General features: G+C 41.1%; 1 pseudogene; it reads right to left on the reverse strand.

Annotated features, from left to right (window-relative positions):
- Positions 1 to 2,483: 2,483 nt before the first annotated feature.
- Positions 2,484 to 3,183, reverse strand: LOC136626648 (olfactory receptor 1F1-like; annotated as a pseudogene).
- Between the last annotated feature and the right edge of the window lie 2,702 nt (positions 3,184 to 5,885).

Consider the following 5,885-nt stretch of genomic DNA (forward strand, 5'->3'; position numbering starts at 1 on the left):
CATGCAGTGTGGGCCGAAGCCCACCTGCATTAACCACGACATTACCTCAGCTGTGATGGGCAATGCAATGGGATACATTTATGTACAGCGGGTGGGTTCCAGGGAGCCACCCATGCTGTGGGTGCACACGGAATTCCCATTGCGGAGTTGTACCTGCCTGTGACTATTTATTAAAAAACGCGGTCTGACTGGGGCGTGCAGACACCTTGACAGAATGAATAGTGTGTGGCACATAGGTTCCCCATTGCTATGCCCACGTGTGCAGCTCCAGATGGAGGTGGCACAGGATTGGATTTCTCATTGCTTCTGTACAGCATTGTGGACTATCGGCCCGCCCCTTTTATGGGGGGGTCGCTGCCTAGCCATGCCAACCCTCTGCAGTGTGTGCCTGCTTTGCCTCTGGCAGACGCACTTATAAATAGACATGAGGGTGGCGTGGCATGAGGGCAGCTGAAGGCTGGGCAGGGACAGTTTGGTGTGCGCTGTGGACACTGGGTCGTGGGGGGGGGGGATTTGGCAGCATGTAACCCAGGAGAAGTGGCAGCGGAGTGTCATGCAGGCAGTGATTGTGCTTTGTTGGAGGTAGTGTGGTGCTTAGCTAAGGTATGCCATGCTAATGAGGGCTTTTCAGAAGTAAAAGTTGTTGGGAGGGGGGGCCCCACTCTTGCCGGTATTGTGGCTTAATAGTGGGACCTGTGAACTTGAGATGCAGCCCAACATGTAGCCCCTCGCCTGCCCTATCCGTTGCTGTGTCATTCCCATCACTTTCTTGAATTGCCCAGATTTTCACACATGAAAACCTTAGCGAGCATCGGCGATATACAAAAATGCTCGGGTCGCCCATTGACTTCAATGGGGTTCGTTACTCGAAACGAACCCTCGAGCATCGCGATAAATTCGTCCCGAGTAACGAGCACCTGAGCATTTTGGTGCTCGCTCATCTCTAATATTTAGTCATCCAAATAATAATAATGAAACATCCAGCCCTTAAAACTCAAAGAGCTTTAGACTACCAAACACCCATATTGCATAGTAGTGTTAGCCTATCAATGCCATATAACTGCTCTCTGTTTCGACAGCGCTGCTCACATGATCAGCTGGGGCCAAATATCAATCAGTACTCAGTGTGCACTATATAGTTAGAAAATGGCTGTGAGCATCTTGGCCACCTGAAAACCAGTCCATTAACTATTGGAATAGAGAAAGCAGAGAAGATCAACTACAGATAATGCACCTAAAACTGTTCCAAAACTGGAGGATTACTTTAAGCAAATGCTTTTCTATTATTCTCCTGCTTCTTGTTTTTATTTTACTGTACACATTGGCAGCTAAGGTAGTCCGTCTGTCCACAGGTGATGCGGTATCCCGGGGCGAAGCTTCGCCGCAGGGGCCGCCTCCCGGGAGCAGGAGCCGCTGCTAGTCTCCGCTGGTCAGCCCTATCTAATAGATAGGCTGACCGCGGAGAGCAGAGAATGGCAATGATTCTCCGCTCGTGGACAGGTGCCGACGCTTTCCATAGCAATGCTATGGGAAGCGTCGGCCTGCGCTATTCGCCGGGGGTTTACCGTCGACGAAATCACTGCCGTGGACAGGGGGCTTTACTTGCCTCTAACAACTCCTAATTTCCACAGTTTCAGATAAATAAACAATAATATTACTGGTGAACTAATGTTTTAAGACTATTTGACAACTGGCCTTTGCCTGCCAAATTAATATTTCCTTTGTCTTTATGAGAACTTTTCTTATATCTTCATTCTTGAGACTATATATTATAGGGTTAATATATTATTATTTATTAGTTAATTAAATTATATTATTAAGTTAATATATTATTATTATTTATTAGTTATTGGAACAAAGACAATATACGGTAGAGAAAAATACTTATCTAGTCTTGGTGAAAATGTTGACTTGGGTCTCATATACATGCAGATCATTGTCCCATGAAAGATAATGACACAAGTCAGATGGGCCGTGCAGGTAGAAAACGCTTTATGTTGTCCTTTTGGGGATTTTATCTTCAGAATAGCAGAGATAATACATACATATTGTTGCAGCTATTCTGAAGGCTTCACCTTGCTCTCAGGCCGGACCAGGGTTTAGCAGTGTCTCTACCTTTCCTGGAGCTGAGGGGTGTGGTGGTTGAATGAGTGATGTCAGTCCTCATCTGTTTCTGAGTAGCTCTGCTCCTATATAAGCCATGCAAGAATTGACCTCAGTGCTGGTCAATGTTCAGTTGCTACCTAGACTGCTGCTGAGGAGCACAGCCTGCCACTGGTGCTTCTCCACGTTTAAGTTAAGTATCTTTGAGTTTATGGCGTTCTGTTCCCTTTTTTGTATTAGGGCTCCCTGGTAGGGAAGATTTAGTGACCTAGGCACGCGTTGTGGGTCCGCACCTGTCGGAAGCGATCGGCCTGCCGAGTAGCCAGGGCCCCCTCCCGGGTTAGGGGTTTGCAGGGAAAGTCTTTCCCTTAGTTGTGTATTTATGTTGCACAGTTGTGCCTTTTCTTTTGTTTTTGTATATTGCCCATCCGGTAAGGACGCAACACATATATTAAAATAAGCATAAATGGTGTGATTGCTGCTAATGGTCCTTCAATGTAATTTAATATGTTAAAAACAAATGTGTCTGTGCAAGCAATTCGTAATAATGGGTTAATGTCACAGAAAAATGGTTGTTACTGTTATTTAAGCAAAAATACAGCTTTGATACTGATACAGTATGTCCAGCTACCCCCCCCCCTCCCCAAACCATGAAACAAATGAGAATCTAGCACATTATTTTAAACCTATATGTGCAACATAATGCAGAGGATGACAGATTGCTACATAGCGATCATATGCCATAGCAGCTAGGAGATAGAACTCAAAGATAGATAAAGACATACATTTGTGTTATACAACCTGTAAATGAGATTGTCATTATTTTGGTACAAAGCATAGATAATAATTTTGGTAGAATGTTCGAGATTGAAGCAATGTCAATGAATGAAAGATTTACCAGAAAATATACATAGGAGTATGGAGACGAACAGTTTTCCATATTAAAACAATTATAGTCAGGTTCCCACATATAATCATGATGTAGAGAAGTAGAAAAAATATTAGCATTTGGAGATCTGGAAATTCAGAGGAGCCCTGGATTATGAATCCTGATGCATTAAATTTTCCTTCAGATTTCATTGCGTAGATTACATTTTCATATTTACTTTTATGTCCCCCCCAGTCTTGTTGGTAAATCTATTAATGCAAACACTGGAAAGTAAAAAAATGCCAACATTTCAATTTATGAAATGTAGTTGCAATTAAAAACATCCAACCACTGATGCCAATTAATAATAATAACAATAATAATCTTTATTTGTATAGCACCAGCTTATTCCACAGAGCTTTCAAGCACAGACAATACAACAATTACATGTGATATACAGTCAGTTTAAGTTTAGTTTCCACATTTACAAACTTTCAGGTGTTTGCAAAAAACATCCAAACAAGAACAATTTAAATAGCTCAATACAACTAATATAACAAACAGTTTATCTAAGTCTTACACAAAACGCCACTTTTTAAAAAAATGTCATTTAAATATATATTTCCAAAAATTAAAAATACAAAACGACCAGGAGTATTCCATAATCTGGCGTGAGTGCACATGAACACAAAACGATTCTGAATTATTTAAGCCCTTCCCTGAAAAACAATCATTTTAGTGTAAAAAAATAAAAAAATAAAAAAAACATGCAGCAGATGTTTCCTTCATCCTTGCTAGTAAAAAGAATTCCCTGCTGCTGCACCTGCCACATCTGTGACAGATGAAGCAGAGGAATTCTTCAATTCCCTACCGCAGCTGTCAAACATGACCTGTCATTCATTCAGCGAGAGCCGCCTGTGATTAGCTGAGCGTCTCAGCCAATCACAATCAGCTCTTCCAGCAAGCGGGGATATTAAATCCCTGCCTGCTAATAGATCAGCACTACAGAGCTGGGGACAGCGTAAAGAAGACACGGCTGAGCCCCGGCAGCTGAAGAGAGGTGAGTATTTTTTTTTGTGTGTTTTTGACACTACTTTTACTGTTTTTTCAGGGAAGGGCTTATATTTAAACCCTTCCCTGAAATTCAATGACAGGGAGCCGGCAGCAGGATCCTCTACCGCAGCTGTCATGTGTGACAGCTGCGGTAGGGAATTGAAAAATTTCTCTGCTGCATATGTCACAGATGTGGCAGTGCAGCAGCAGGGTATTCTTTTTACTAGCAAGGATGAAGGAAACATCTGCCAGATGTGGCAGATGTGTTCTGCATCCCTGCGGGGGACACTGTAGTGGCTGAGAGATTTTTTTTTTTTTTTTTTACACAAAAATTATTTTTTTTTTCAAGGAAGGGCTTATATGTAAAGCCCTTCCATGAAAAACAATTCAGGGGTTCCAGCAGACAATCGTTTTCAATAAAGCCACTGGCAGCAGCCACGGAGCATTAAAAAATGCTCGAGTCTCCCATTGACTTCAATGACGTTCGTTACTTGAAATGAGCTCTCGAGCATTACAAAAAGCTTGGCTCGAGTAATGAGCACCCGAGCATTTTGTTGCTCGCTTATCTCTAGTTACAACTTGATTATTCAATGCTAATTGCAAAGTATTGGCACTCCTCTGTAATGTAACTAATCTAATTCTCTAACTTCCTGATGTGAAACAAACAAAAAATTGGGCATGAGCAATGTTTAGGTCCTAAAAAGGGAAAAAGTAAAGGGGTCACAACTTGATTATATAATACTAAGTGCAAAAGTATTGACACCCCAAGATAATGTACCAAATCTAATTCTCTAACTTCCCAATGTCGTAGAAACATGAAATTTGGCACAACCATTCTTTAGGTCCTAAATAGAAAAAAAGTTAAATAGTCACAACTTTATTATTCAATGCTAAGTGCAAAAGTATTGACACCCCTATGTAACCTAACTTCCTGGTGTCTTACAAGCATTAAATTCAGCAAGAGCACTTTTTATGTCCTAAATTGGAAAAGTAAAGAGGTCACAACTCGATTATTCAATCCTACTTGCAAAAGTAATTGCACCTCTATGTAATGTAACTTCCTGATATCGTCCAACGTGAAGTTTTTCACAAGCATTCTTTGTGTCCTTAATAGGAAAAGTAAAGAGGTCACAACTCGACTATTCAATGCAAATTTCAAACATAAGTACACCCCTCTGTAATATGACTTCCCGGTGTTGTACAAGTGTGAAATTTGGCACAAGCATTCTTTAGGTCCTAAATAGGAAAAGTAAATGGGTCACAACTCAATGCTGATTGCAAAAGTAAGTGCACCCCTATGTAATGTAACTTCCTGGTGTCATAAAAGCGGTAAAATTTGTCGTGAGCATTCTGTAAGTCTTAAGTGAGGACAGTGGGAGGGGTCACAACTTTTGCAGAGGGACATTGGTACATGCAGCCTGAGGAGAATCTAATGCTCCTCTATGTGTTTACATATTTTATTCCTCGGCTCTTCTAAAGTAACCACCATCACAATTTTTTTCCGTGCAAACAACAAGTAAGCACCTGCATAAAACTAACTTGGGTGAAGCCGGGTATATCAGCTAATATATATATATGAAAAGGCACAGCCATGGTGTGATTAATTTGCACTAAAAACAATACCAAAACAAGATGAAGAGAGGAGTTACTGCTTAATAAGTCCCCTGATAAGAGATGTGAAAGTTTTATCTGTGCTATAGATTTCTCTTCATCTCCAGTCACGCATGACGGCTCTTAAAAATATTTAGGCCTCTGTTGAAAGTGTCCAAGATGGTTATAAACGTGTACTCCCAAATTCTTCTATGTCATTGAAATTTGAAGTTGCCTTTTAATATAGTAACTTTCATATGCTCTTTGCTGT

The sequence above is a fragment of the Eleutherodactylus coqui genome, chromosome 4, assembly GCF_035609145.1.
Source record: "Eleutherodactylus coqui strain aEleCoq1 chromosome 4, aEleCoq1.hap1, whole genome shotgun sequence".
NCBI lineage: Eukaryota > Metazoa > Chordata > Amphibia > Anura > Eleutherodactylidae > Eleutherodactylus > Eleutherodactylus coqui.